At 44.4% G+C, this 14,818-nt stretch overlaps 1 long non-coding RNA gene across 1 annotated transcript; it reads right to left on the reverse strand.

The window, feature by feature from the left end:
- Positions 1–1,987: 1,987 nt before the first annotated feature.
- On the reverse strand, positions 1,988–14,017 carry LOC309884644. Its single transcript, XR_014318652.1, has 3 exons — positions 13,980–14,017; positions 7,123–7,186; positions 1,988–2,078 (listed from the first exon to the last, which is right to left on the reverse strand). It is a non-coding gene; the product is annotated as an uncharacterized lncRNA (long non-coding RNA).
- Between the last annotated feature and the right edge of the window lie 801 nt (positions 14,018–14,818).

The following is a 14,818-nucleotide window of genomic DNA, read 5'->3' on the forward strand; positions in this document are numbered from 1 at the left end:
CATCATCAGAGACTAGCGAGACCTCATCTACATGCCTGCAGCCCTAGAATCTTTCCATGAACATTTCCAACGTGCGTACTGCAAAAGAACATTTTTGTCCTTGGAACAGCACCATGGCGGGAGACTCTCACCCAAGGAGGGATGTCTAGGCTTGGCTCACAGCACTCTCCGACCCTGAGCACAGTTTGTTTTGCTTCTGGGTGCAGAAGAAGGTAGGCAGCGAGGAGCTAGATCCTCCCGTTCAACCTTCAGAGCTTCTTCACAGCTCAGTGCTACTCGAATCAAATGCCAGCTCTGCTGTGCAACTGAGAGCCCCGCGAGGCATACACAGGCACTTTGGAGCAATTTGGAAGTTTACCACCAGGCAGCCCCTTGGGTAACAACATACCTGTAAATACCATGGGCAGGAAAACGGGCTTGTGTGTGTGTGCGTGCAGTAGGTTCCTAGTGATAATGCTGTCTGGATTTGCAACTGTCTAGACAATGGGAAAATTAGCATCATGAAACTGGATAGTTTTGTGAAATGCCCAGCCAAATATCTGGGAAATATTTTTGTAATGGTTCTCCTCAGAGGGAGATATGAGCCTGAGCCGTCCATTAGAGATGCAGGTCTTTTGTCTTGCTTTCTGGTGTGGGACAGAGGGCTTTAACTGAGCCTGCTGAGCCTCATCTGCCATGCTTTCCAGCCAGATGCCGGGTGCTACTGTGGAGGAAAATAAGCCCACAGCACAAGCATGGCAAATGAGCTTTCTGTAGGATGGAATTGCTGCTTTTCTCGCATGGAAAAGAAATTTCATCCTTAAAACTGGAGGTTAGGACCTCATGAGCAGTGTTTTACATCTGGAGATAAACAATTAAAAGCCTGTCTCCCCAGCTTGCTTTACAGCACACAACAAAGTCCAAATGATTTCTAGGTTGCAACACTTAGCTACTGCTCCCTATGGGGTAAAAGCTCACAGAGAGCAAGCAAGACTCATTCTGAACTTCCAGCCTGGAGCCCTGGGAGCCGTTTTCTTAAATGATTCATCTTAGAGAGGCACGGGGAGCTCTCCTCTCAGCTAGGACAAGAAGACGCAGCAACCAGGATTTTGTTTATGGCTAAGGCTCAGAAGTCATTTGCCTCTGTGGTGTCTGAAAGGCCCTCCTCAGAGCTGTAAAGACAAGTTCTGCCTCTATGGTTCTTGCTCCTGTAACAACCTGACAAGTTCAGCTGAGCAGAGTTGGTGCCAGTGGGAAGAGGGAGGGAGGTAGGACCCATCCTTCCTCAGATGGCAGATACTTGAGGCTCTTGCAGTATCTCCATCCTGTGAAGAAATCTGAACAAGCTCAGATCACAGCGGTTCTTGGGAGTCCTTCCACAAAGGTAACAAGCCTGCTGCAGCTGAGCCCTTCTCAGAAAGGCACCAGTGTCCACAAGGAGAGAACACCAGATCCGCACCTGGAGGTAGGTTTCCCCAAACCAGGAATTTGCTTCAGTTTTGGTTGTCACTTCATTGTCTTGACATTCAAATAATAAATTAAAAAAATAATAATAATAAAAAAAGGATGGAACAGGGCAATACATCAACACCTTCTGTTGCTTCTCTGAAAACCTTCAGAAAGGGTAAGGGAGACCAGACATCAAGCACTTTATCTTTACAGAGCAAGGATGTTATCTTTCCTTGAAAGGAATGGGCTCTCAATTCATCTCAGGACAGCAGAGTTTAGGTAGTGGCTCAATATTATTGATGATTGTCAGCCAGGGAACCTTTGGCTTGGTTTACCTTGTGGGAAGCCTTGAAAAACTGCTCTGAGCTTCCAGTGGATGTGTTATACAAATAAACAGAATAATATTTGCGAGCCCTGTGTAGATTCCAGGAAAATGTGGTGCTCAGACTGGGGCTTCTCCCCACGAACAGCAGTAGAGGCTTTCTTTCAGAGTCAACAATGACAACCAAAGGTCTGGATACAAAACACAGAAGGACTTTTAATGCAGAAGCTGAAGTTGCCATAGGTCACTTTTAGAGAGAGCTCACATTTTCTTCTGCGAGGGGTTGTGTGATGTTTCTGGATGCTGTTCAGCAGCAGTTGAAAGAGATCTGGAAGGAAAGCATGTTGTAGCATGGGCTTTTGAAAGCAACAGACCTGGCTAACCTGAGGAGGGAGATGTATGGTAAGGGATAAACTGCTGTGGGAGGCATGGCCAGAGTCATGCTGGTGCTAACAAGAAAGCTCCAGGAGAATCAGTGCTTGTTTGGGTATGGGTGGCTTGGCTGCCTAGGGCGTTAAGCTGGTGCAGTGCCCCAGAACACTCACAAGAGGAAACTTGAAACAGAAGCCCGAGCAAAGGATTGAGCTAGTGACCTTTTCTGTACTAAAAGACTCCTGTGGCATGAGGACACGGCTGATCCACAGCCAAAAAACAAAGCCTTCAAAACACAGCATGCAGGAAACGACTGGCACACAGTATGCTGCCAACCAGACCTCCGTGTACCCGATGGGTGTGTGAAGAGAACCCTACGAGCCACCAGGGACAGGTCTTCCTCTCCAGCAGGGCACAGCCAAAGCACTCACAAAACCTGAGAAAAACAGGTCCAGGTGTACTGAAAATGAGAAGCTGCCTTGCCCTGATCCCACCATGTCGTCTGTCAGTGAGCAAGGAATTTTATTACAGCTGTGCTGGCCTAGCTGAATTTGTTCTTTCAGAGACAGCGGAGGCTTAAATGGAGAATATGGGGTCCTGAGAATAGCAGTTATGGGAAAAGCTCTTAGCTCCTTGACTGGCCCTGATTTCTGATGAGGTGCCCCCAGTGCAGTGACCCACGATGCAGAGCAGCACCCACAAGGCAGCCCCGGTGGCACCCTAAGAGACAGTTTGGATGAAGAAGGGAGGCAGAAGCATGGGCAGGTAAATGCAATCTAATGTTGAATTGGCCTGGAATATTTGGAATATGTTCAATGGTTCCAAGGTGTTGCACTTTGCCTAAACTGACCCAAGTGAAAGATTTTATCTGTGTTTTCTTGACAGAAATATTGAGAAGTCGCGAAACAACAAAGTCCCAGAGAAAGCGGGGTAAAGCTTCACCCCATACACTCAGGATTCAAACCAAGGAGGCCTGCTTTGCTCTGGAGATGAGTGCAGAAGCAGTTCAGAGAAACCAAACAAAATAAAAGCCTCTGTCCCCCATTTTATGTCAGAGGAAGATGGTATTTAAATACTTTTCAGATATCTTTGAAAGAATTTCCTACTCATGACAAAACAGCAGCACCAGAAAGCTAACATTCTTGTGCTGCAGATTCTGTTGTTGTTTGACTGTTCTGAGCTATTTCCTTGCTCCCATCCATCACAACACTGACTGGCTCATTTTTTCCCCCCTCCACTTTTTGTAGAACTAATCTTTTAAGTTTTGTGGAGTTGATCTTGGCTCATGGCACACACCCCACATCTGTTTTTCTAGGCCTTACCATTTGACTCGGAATGATTGCGTTTTAACTTCATCCCCCCCACTGCTACCGTCAAGTTTCAAAACAAAGCACTCCCACCACCAAGGCATACCCAGTGCCTGCGAAGGCACATGTCCCCTCACCTCCTGGTACTGAAGAGCGGAAGGTTACTCCAAGAATTTCAGCTGCTTATTTATTATTCTTTAAGATGATATGGTGAGAGCTGACAGCATAAGTTAAGTACAATTATTCTTTATGAATGAATTTCCAAAGCTCTCCTTTTGGTTCTTACCCAAAATCCTTTCAAAGCACACCCGCAGATCAGTGGGACTTGACATACTCTTACTGGGCCTGTTGTTTATGCTCCCTTTTAAAATCAAGACCTGATAAACTGTCCATCCCTGTCGGGCAAGTGGCCAAAGACTTTGAGGAGAGCCTGGCTTTGGACTGAAGACCTCAGCACTGCATGTCCCAAAGTGACCATGGCTTGCCAGAACCAGCAGGTAGAAGGTACTTGGTCTCTCAAGGTTCTCCCAAAATTGAAGCTTCTAAAATAATTAGCCCTCTTTGAAAACATAAGGCCTTAGCTTCTTAGTGCCCTTCTTGAATTTCAGTTAGGGAAATTGGAGGGGAAAAATACAGGTTTCAGAAGGACAACTGCTACATCAGAGATAGGATATACTTAAGCAAGAGCACGTCTCTTGAGCATGTAGTCAGAGAAACTGCTGAAACTCTGCAGATTTGTGACCTTCAGTTAAATTTGGCTAGATATATCTGGAGTGGATATGCTTTCTACCACTCTGCATCTGGTAAGACAGTTAATAAATACTTCTTTCAGCATCATCTTTCCTGTGGTATTTTGCTCATTCTAATTCTGCTACTAGGCAGAACTCAGAAATGCAGGAATGTGAAAGTTAGAGGGAAGGTTTTGTCCCAAGTGCAAAACAGTCTGGGCTCCAGTGCACATTTCCTTGGGTGTGGGAGTCAAAACTCAACAGAAAAGATGAAGGCCACAGGTTAAAGGTAAATCCCTGCCGAGGTAACCTCCCTTTCCTGGCCTGTGAGCGCTGCAGAGTCCTGACCACCTCTGCTGGGTTAACCCAAGTGATGGATGGCTACAGAACTGAAATAGTAGCATTAAAAAAAAAAAAAAAAAAAAAAAAGATAATTGATAATTTTGAATGCTGCTATTTGGTAACTTAACTACCCTGAAGAACAAACAATGAGGGAAACAGTTTTCATAGGGGAAAACTAATAGGACTTAAGGAAAAAAGGTGAAGTCTTTAAACTTTTATACAGGGTAAGCTCTCTGGTTGCAATTAGGAAATGTTAGCTCAGTCAGACATGGAGAGCTCTTCCTTGCCAACGTCCGAGTCTTGTTTTGTCTCTGATAATTCCACATTCTGCAAGAGACAGCTCATGTTTGATGGTAGTGGGTTCAACATATAAGGCTAAATGCCGTCCTGGCCCTTAAGTATGACCCTTAAAAAAAAAATAGGGAGGGAGATTTTTTTTTTTTTTACTGGCAGTTTTATTGAAGATAACATGTTAAGCACTAAGAATGATTATTAGATATGTTTTTCAAACTCTGGACAAATTAATTCTCTTATTCAAGCACAAAGGAACAGCTTCTCTAAAATATCTTAGCTGTGTTTTGACATGCAGAGAAATGAGGGATCTTCAAAACAGCCATTCTGTGCTATGAATGGTACCAGAATATGGCTTGTATCAGCATACAGGGCCGATACTGTTCAGTGTCTCTACTTTCTCTGTTCAGGTTCCCCTGTTCTGTTCCCCATTCTCAGCCCTTGCCAACTATAAGCCTGAGAGTCATTCATGACCATTAGAACAGCAGCAACTGACTGAACCAGCGGTACCACGCATTTCCTGCAACAGCAACTCCACGTAGCTGTTATGCCAACAATAAATGCCACATAACAAGGAATTAATCCGCTCCACCCTCAGTCAAACCCTACTGACATTAACCCTTACAGCTCCTCACTGTATAAGGAAGCCTGGGGTGAAGAACAATCTACATGTGTTTCTTAGAGTTATTCCTGCAAAGGGTTGCGTCAAAACAGGGAAAACTATCAGGCAGAATAGCTGTGTTTGAAACACCTCCCTCTAGATACGTACTTGGCTGCAGGAAGGAGGAATTTGGAGAGATGGCTGATGGATGGACACGTGGATGCATTTTAGTGCAGTATAACACAACAGGACTCCTTGGAAATGAATGTTCCTCACTTCACTTGGCCCAGAATTTCTTGTGTCTCCTTGCAGCAGGTGGCTCTTGAAGTCCAGAGAGCTCCAAGCCACCCTGCTGTTTGTAGGATGGAGCTGAGCAGCCCATACTGCTAATTGGCCTCAAGCCTCCTATATTCATTCCTTCTTCCCACCCCCAACACAAAACCCTTAACAGAGCAGGCGCACCTTGGAACAACTACGAAAACCCAAAGATCCAGATTTGGGAAAAAGCAGGGGGAGAGCACAAGCAACACATTTACAGTGGTCACCTGAGTGCAGCACTACACAAAATACCAAGAGGAAGAGTTGAACATTATTTTCTTTTAAACTACAGATGGGATGCATTAACCACAAAGGAAACACAAGAAGAGCTTGTATCTGGGAGGAATAACAAACATTTGCATAATATGCATGGTGCATTCAGTGCTAGCAGGAGGTGCTGCACGAACCGTCCAACAGGCTGAGGACCTCTTTTGTCAATGGGATTGCAAAATTAGAAGCCTCCTCATGAAAGTGGCCTGAAAGCAGTTAACTGGGAAAGAAAGTGGGTCAGTCTCCCAGGCACAGAAACAGTTTAATCTCTCAGAGTCTACACAGCTTCGATGCAACCCCCGTATTGTGCGGCAACCACTGTCAGGATTCCATAGGAAGATACACGGAGCAAATTCATATGACCCCACCAAAATACAAAAAGTTTTACTACTTAAACCTGTACTGAAATTTGGGCACACAAGTGCCCTAGGTGGTGGCAAAACAACCTATCACACAGGAACACCACAGGCTGGGGCTGAAAGCTGTGTAACCGCAGTGATATAAATATGCTGGTGTAGCAATACCAGTCTTCCTCTCCACTCTATCCTGGAGATTGCCAGCACAGCTTCTCTACACCACTCTACGCTGCCTCTCTCACATGTGTTGAGGTTGTAATAAATTCCGACTATTCTCTCCTGCAGGCATCAGTCAATAGTAGATGGCTTGAGTCAACAGAACTTAAAGTCATTTCAGATAAGTTAGACTCCTTTATCTACCATCTCATCCCTTTTTTCTTCAGAGGACGATGTAAGAATGGATCCATCGGACCCATAACATATAGGATCACCCAAAGCTACCTCCTCACAAGCTGTTGCCACACGTAACATCAGGGAAAAAACCTTGTTCTTTAGCATAAGTAATAAAGGCCTGCGTATTTTGGAGCAAAGGGAGTGTGGCTGAAATTCTTCCCTTGCTGACATTCTACAGTGCTGAGCTGTTGGGGCAGGCACCAGGAGCAACAAATGTAAAGTCAAAGGCATTGTAATGTAAGGAAAGGTTGGAGAAACCCAAACTGAGTTGTCATAATAACATAAGCCAGAATTCATTACCCTTGTAACCAAAAAGAAACTACTGATATTCCAATTTCCACCCATAAATAGCTGTAGTTGGGGCTCTGAGTTTAAAAAGAATTGAATGACTTACCATATGTTGTACTGGGTGGTTTCAGTCGGAAGTCCACAAAGGATCAGTTAGACAGCAATTTTTCCTGTTGAGACAAAAACCAAGAGGTAAAAACTGCCTTGCCAAGCCCAGAAGATAAGCACAAAGACACATTGTTTTATATCACAGGGGAGCAGAGTATGCTGGAACACATAAGGCACAAAGCAAATACAGACTCTTTTGGTGTTTAGACTACCGCTTGTCTGCGTTTTTGCAAGTTGGGTTGAATGAAAAACAATTTACAAGGAGTTCAGGGTTATTGCAGGCATGCCAGAGAGTCTCAGCAGCACAGGGAGTTGTTTAACCTGGGAAGCGAGCTTATTTACAGGTAAAGGTTCCAGGTGTTTAAAAGGCAATGAGGAGATGCAGCTGAAAGAGTGTGGTAGTGAGGAGCTGGCTCACAACTTCACAGCAGCTAGCCCTTGTCCTGCTTTTCCCTCCATCACATACTGTGATGTCCAAACCTCTTGGCAAATGGGTCTCACTGCAGCTTCCTGCCTTTATCCTGGACAGCTTCATTCCTGGAGATGCAGCAGTGAAGGGCATGGCCAGCAGGAGACATCCCAGGTTTTCCCTGGCCTGTTTCTGTGCCCTGAGCATCCCACTTACCACCAGAAACAGGCCTGGCATCCAGGCTTTCTAGTCCAGGAAACCATGAGTTTACTGATGGGGGAGGTGTACAAGAGGCATGGAGAACCAGCAGAGGCCCTGCAGACACTTCACACCGGTTACTCAGTAGATCAGTCCTGGTTCCTATGGGACAGGCAGGTTGTCTCAGTCACAGAAGACTGCAGACAGCAATTGATGGTTGCTGCAGCAATGGCTGAGACTCAACAACCTCTGCCTTCACATCTCTTTCCCTGTGCCTGCAGAAATTGCAGGTTCTCTAGGGCATGGCACATCTTTTACCTTCTACACTTGCAGGCAGCATTGCAACGCTTACTGGGATCTATGGAGTATCCCTCAGCAAAGCAGTAAGGGGAGGCTTTCCCTTACTCCCAATTTATCCCAGAATGGACCACTCCAGGATATTACCCAGAGTGTATTTGCCAAGCTGGTTTAAACAAATATGAGGAAGCTCCATGAAGCAGGTCCCCTGGCGTCCCAGCCTCACCAGCTCCTGAAGGTCCCAGCCCAGAGGTTAAAAGGCAGGAGGGGAGCAAACAGCACTGGTTTTGTGTGACGCAGAGGGCTGAGAAATTTTGAAAGACAGATGATTCAAAATAAAAAAGTGGTGCAAAAACAGATTAGAAAACTACCGTGCCGTGACTATTAATGAAGTGATAGAAAATATCAATCATTCCCCAGCCTCTGAAGCTTGCTGCGAGAGAAGAATTAGGAGATTTTATGTTCCAAGTACCAGGAAACCGCAGGGCCCTGGTGCCTAGTTCTCAAAAGAACACTGTTTGAATCACAGGGAGGAAAGCAGAATGCTGCAAAGAGAGCCAAAGGCAGGGTTTAAAAATAGCAGCTTTCAGTCTAGTATCTTTTTTCTTCTTCTTAAGAGCCTGGATATAGGATCGAGTCAGAGGGTGGATGAAGAGAGCAGATTAGCCCTTGTGGAGAGAGTTTCCTTAAATACAGTACTGCTGCTGGGTGGTGGTGGTGGGGTCTCAATGCCTGGGGAAAATGTGGCACCATTCTACCACCTCCCATCCAAAACAACACATGAACACATTGTACTTCTGGAACGATTCTGACCCTGGCTGCATTTTGGGGCTATGAATGCAGACAGCAGAGGAGAGGGGGACACAAGAGGGACTGAAGTGGAAAGCTGGCAGCAGTGATGGATATGATGGATGCTTCCCCCGAGTCCAACCTAGGAACAAGCCATGCACAAGGAATGCTGCATCCTGCTTACACTTCCCAGGCATGCCCTGGACTGAAATGCTGAGGGATTCCTGTACCCCATTAGCGGTGGCTGCAAAGTGGGCTTTCCTGTAATTTTAGAGACCAGCAGTACAAAGCTACTTCGGAGAGAACAATGCTGTTAAGGTATATTAGGGTACAGCAGCAGGAAACAATGTCTGGTGCAGCCTGAAACCTAACACTTCTCCAAGAACTGTTTCACTTGATGGAACAGCCAACCCCCAGCACCCCAACTCCCCTGAAAAAACAAACAAACCCCAAACCAAAACCCATCAACGCTATCCCCTAACACACTTGGAACAAGCATTTGCATAACCCTGCAGTTTGTAAACCCGTGGCAAGATGTTGCATGTTTAGAAACTGTGAGGCAAAAAGGAAAAATTCCTTCCAGGAAGTGGAACTCAACTTCTTCACGTATCTAAATTACGATCAAGGGCTGATCAGGCTCCTGGTACCAAACTGCTAGCTTCCTCATATCATCTGTGGCATATATAAGACGATATGGAAGAACTGCACGTCTCAAATCTCCTTTCTATGCATTTAGAACCTGATTTAGGGTATTTGAAGTAGTCTTGCAAAGAATGAAGTTCTGGCAGAACTATGTTTAGAACAAATTTGAATTTACAGCAAAGACCCAGACGCCCAACAGAGAAAAGCAATTCAGTTGTGTTTTGACACAGGAAAGCTTATGTCATGGCCTGGCCCAGGAAAACCAGTGGCAAAATTCTTTTCTGAAGGAGACCAAGTGGTTTGAAGCATGCTTATACCAGCAGACAGTGGACCTATGTGTCTTACTAGCTACCAGTTTCATGCTTTCCTTCTTTGTTTATCGGATAACTGAGGCAACAATATCTCATTCACCTCTCATTTTAAAGAAAAAAAATAATCCCCCTGAGAAGCCTTCAGATGCTGTTCTTTTCCCACGTACAGCTCCAGCTGTTTTCACCTTTGCATTACTTGTTCTGTGCAGATCCAGGTCAACTCTGCAAATAACTTCCTGGCATTTTTAAAAGCCTTTCACTCTGTGATTTTTAGGTGGAATTTCAAAGCTTTCCAATAAGATACTTATGATTGGCCAGGAAGAACACACACATCATCCTTTCTCTATCTCTGTATTGGCTGAAAAGCTCCAGGATATATTTGCCAGGTGATACAAACTATGTTTTCCACATATCCTTGTATTCAGATTAGCTCTCCGCTAACAGCAATTCACCAGCAGTAAAATTGGCTATAAAACTCCGTCATCAGGTGTTTTGTGAGCCAAATCTCTGAAACCTTACACAGGATGACCTCCTGTTGCCCAGACCTAGAGAACAAGACAAAACTACTGCAAAGAGCTCGTTTTCCATTATCGCTGCACTGAATGGGCTGCATCATTAAGGCCCCAGCAGCAGGAACTGCAAGGCAGCCCGTCCTCAGGAGTTTAAGATCTGAGCCAGACAAAGCAGAGAATAGTCCTGAATTACCTTTTCTTGTGCTGGAATATTTTAGATGAATAAAGCTGCAGGTTTTGGCACGCAGCAGCCAGCTCTGACCAATTTGCTTTGTATCCAGACTGCTTAAAAGGTACCAGGGTGAATTCATCCCTTTGATTTTTGTTTGGGCAGAATTCCAGGTCTCTTATTGAACTCCCATTTTTGATTGCACGCCATAACTGTGCCAGACAAATATCCATCCAAAGCAACAGCAGCACGTCTAGCAGATCCCCTGGGAGTTTACATTAATGTCAGTGATGTTCAGGCACCTTCTGTCCTTGTTCCTCCGCTCAGGACCATGTGGCCAGCGCAAACTGAACGATCAACAACACTTTACATGTGTGCAGAGGCAGGCCTGAGCTACCACAGTTATGACATGATGTCAACATGGAGAAAAAAAAATGGAAACAACAAAAAACCTCCACACCTGTGCTCCTGACATGGTCTGGAGCACTGGAAGCCTCCCCTGGGAACCCAAAACAGTTGCTCACGTCTAATCTCTGCCTCAGTTTTAGTGGGGAATTTCCTCTCTGCACTTCAGGTGGAACAATATTTTAAGCAAAGCTATTGCAGCCTGATGACTGAAGAGGCAATTTAAGGGAAGGCATCCAGTAGCTGGAACTACAGCTCCATTACGTTATATTAACTATTGAGCTCAGTGTAGGAAGCCAGACAATTGCATACTGAATTAATAACGTTATTTATTCCATTTGGTGGAGCATAGAGGACACTTAATCGTCACAGCGTTTTAGCTCACAGCTGGCATCAACAGCTCAGCTCTGAGAGTGTTTTATGGAAAACATAGAGGTGGATTGAGTAGCTGGAAGTGAAAAGAGTGTGAATGTGTGAAATACAGCAGGTTTGGTAATAATAAAGTTATATGGCCTTGATTCTTCATTTCGCTTCTAATGCTCTGGCAACACTTTGTCTTAGGGAAGAATAACCAAGTCCCTAAAGATAAGTTTGGCTTGGAGCTTGTAGAGAGATTGAAGATCCTATAGACTTTTTTTTTTTTTTTTAATATAAAAACATTTATTATTTTTAAAGCAAAAAGTATCTGCTCAACCAAAGCAAGAAAATGTCACAGGGAAATCTGAAGCACTCCTTTTTTGGGGGGGAGGAAAAAAAGTAAATAAAATAATAAAAGCTCTGAGAATGAAGAATTTTATTTGGAACGATCAACTATTAAGTAAATGTTTGCAGGAAGTTTCAGCCGTAGGAACTCTACCTTTTGAAACAGAGGGTTTAAAACATTACAGAACTACAACAGGGCTTCCAAGATATCTCCCCTGTTATGCTTCTTTCGTTTTTCTACTTCTTAATTTGGGGCTCTCCAATTGCCATCTCTTTCAGCCATACGAACCAGCCATCATGAAAGAATCAGCATTTTTCCCCATCACTCAGCAGGAACAGCCTATCACTACATTTCTCAACCCTAATCACCTCCAACTGCTGTGGGTTCTAAAATTCAGTTTACTGGAGAAAAAAAACCCTATTGATCTGCCATTTCCTGGAACTCTGATTTCCATGCCTTTCACGGAACAATTTCATTGACTTCACAGCAGCCTATCTGGATTTACACCTGTGTAAAAACAAGGCAAGAAAACTGACCCTTGGTGTGGAATATCAAGTTCATAAATGTGTTTTGTCTCTCCATGAATCTCCCCATCTACCAAGGCGAACAGCTGTTGCTATAAATCAGACAGTCTGAGCTGGCCATTAGAACTTCATCCAGATGATCCGTTTAAAATATACAAAGGCAAGGTTTTGGAAATAAAATCTACCCTGATGTCCTCAGGGACATCTTCTGTTGGAGAAAATCTCACAATTCAAAGCTAAAATTAGCTCACTTGAATGCTTTTTCAGGAGAGCTATGATACTCAAGAGCAACATTGCCTCGAGAAGGCCTGTTAGATGACTTAAGGGATCCTAAACATCTGGCAGCTTGGTACATACTGCTTTGGAGACATCTAGCATCTTTTTCAACTTCTCTGTGGGTGTAACTCTGGACTGTTAGCTCAAATGGCTGTATCTGGTCCAGTTCCCATCAACCATTCTCTCTATTTGAGAAGGAAACACTTGCTAAAGTCTGGAAACAGCTGGCAGAGTTGGGCGTAGCTTGTATTAACAAAACACGCTCTTGTTTCTGACCACAGGCTGCCCTTTAAGTTCTGGCTGCAACTGCCAAGGGCTCTTCACAGCTTTTAGGGTGAGACCACGTCACCCAGGATGTGCAGGCTGACTGTTAAAGGTTGACTCTTGGAGCATAACACTCACTGGCAGGACAGATAAAGCTTTATGCAAAGGTAGAGGAGAGCAGGATGAGTCCTATTTTACCAACTGGGAAACCGAGAGACAGGGTGATTAAATTACTGGCCTTGTATTACTTCCCAGGGAGAGCAAGAGAACAGTATCTTCCTTTCTCAGGGGTACGCACTAATTCAGGTGGGTCAACATGCACGACCTAGCTACGCACCATTCACCAGCAGTTTAAATCCAACCAGGACAGGGCTGCTGGACTGAACCTCCCACTCCTTTCTGTACATAGCACACATCTGCTCTCATTCACATAAAAAGGTTAAATGCAGCTCAAAGGGGCAAGATGGTTGATCAGTCTCACACCAACCACTGCACAGTCACCTATTCCCACAACGGCAGTCTCCTCTGCCTTCATGGTCACTGCTTTGTCCTGAAAGGTAAGAGCAAGTGAGGTGTCACTGTCCTGTTAGGCTTTGTTGTTCATCTTTCTAAGGGTAGTGGAGTGTCAGACACAACATGAACATGGAAAAAAAACAATTAAACCCAGTCAGAGCACTACCTTGAGCCCCCAGACAGTCACAGAGAGTAACAAGCCCAGCTTCTTTTGCTCAGTTCCATATGTTCTGAGACCATGAAAAGGAACTTTATGGTATGCTGGAAGGGATGAAGTATTAACTATCAAAAACTAGACTGAAGTAACCAAGAGTATGGATTATTTTTTGCTTTGATACATGCTTATGTAAATTCAAATACATATGCTTAAATGCAACCTTTCTTCAATTCCAGCAGAGCTTATTAAATCTATTTAAGTGAGACAAGCTAGGCTCCGTGTAATGCCAGGAACTCCCCAGACAGTTTTCCTTCCTACTTAATATGATACTCTACAATTACACATACCAGAGCCTTTCATTCAAGCATTTAAATTTACAAATACTTTTTACATTTTTTTAATATCCCTATGGGCAGGCAGGCATTAAGAGTCCACTTTATTCAAGAGCAATCAATCGAAGTGAGGAGAGGCGGCCTGTTTTGCTCCAGATCACACACTGAAATACTACCAGAGCTTAGAAACCTCCTTCCTTGTCCCTGCTTAGTAGTCACTCAGAAATACAATTTCCACAATATGATAGCAGATACATTCTCTGAATGCTGGGCCCAAAACTCTGAACAGAGATGTGGAGAACAAACTCAGTAGCCAAAGAAAAAAAAAAAAAAAGGAAGCAAACAGAGACTAACCTTAGCCAAAATTGTCCACAGTGAGGACCCCCTTCACCCTTTCTTCGGTAAGTTCCCACCAAGGGAGCACTACTCTCTGTCATGCAAATCTGTCAGGCCACGTGTCTTCCCAGCGCAAAGCGTTTTCTAGGGGAGAGAGGTATTAATTACTAAATACTTACTAAAATACTTGAACTCAGCTGTGTGTTTTCTCAGCTATCACACAACAAACTGCACAGCTGCATACAATCCCAACACTCAGGCATATCTTTTCTTTTTTAACTTGTCAGTTCCATTATTTCTAAAGTTTATGATGAGTTTTAAGAATGTGATTTGCCCCTCTCATGGGCCCAAAGACAGAATCTGGTTAAGTCCAGTCTCCACAGCTCTGTGGAGCTTACAGAAAGCAGCCCAGTACCAAGAAATACAGGCTCCAATGGGATTCTTACCAGAGCCAGCCACAGGGCACCAGCTTGTCTTCTGCTATGACTTCAGATTATCTCTATCACCCCCTAAGCACCGAGAAGCACTGCTGTATTAATTCCAAGGTTTAAAAGCAATCCCTAAGAAGAGACGCCCCTTCAAACTCAAATTTTTAAATAAATACCACACAGCCAAGTACCTTCTACTCAGGAACAAACTCCCACATGACACCTTTGCTTCACACCTGCAGGAGTTGCACCCTTGGGGTGGAGCTGGGCTGCCTGGGGCAGGCAGGTGATGCTTTCTTTGCTGGGGTGCAGCCAAGGGCTTCAGGTGACATAGACTTCAAATGATGGGTAGAAATGAAGGCTGGAGAAAAACACTGCAAGTCCAAACCGAGCTGTGGCAGTATTTTTCCATATGCTCTTTGTAAGTGG

The sequence above is a fragment of the Aythya marila genome (assembly GCF_965140915.1).
Source record: "Aythya marila genome assembly, chromosome: 17".
In the NCBI taxonomy this organism is placed as follows: Eukaryota; Metazoa; Chordata; class Aves; order Anseriformes; family Anatidae; genus Aythya; species Aythya marila.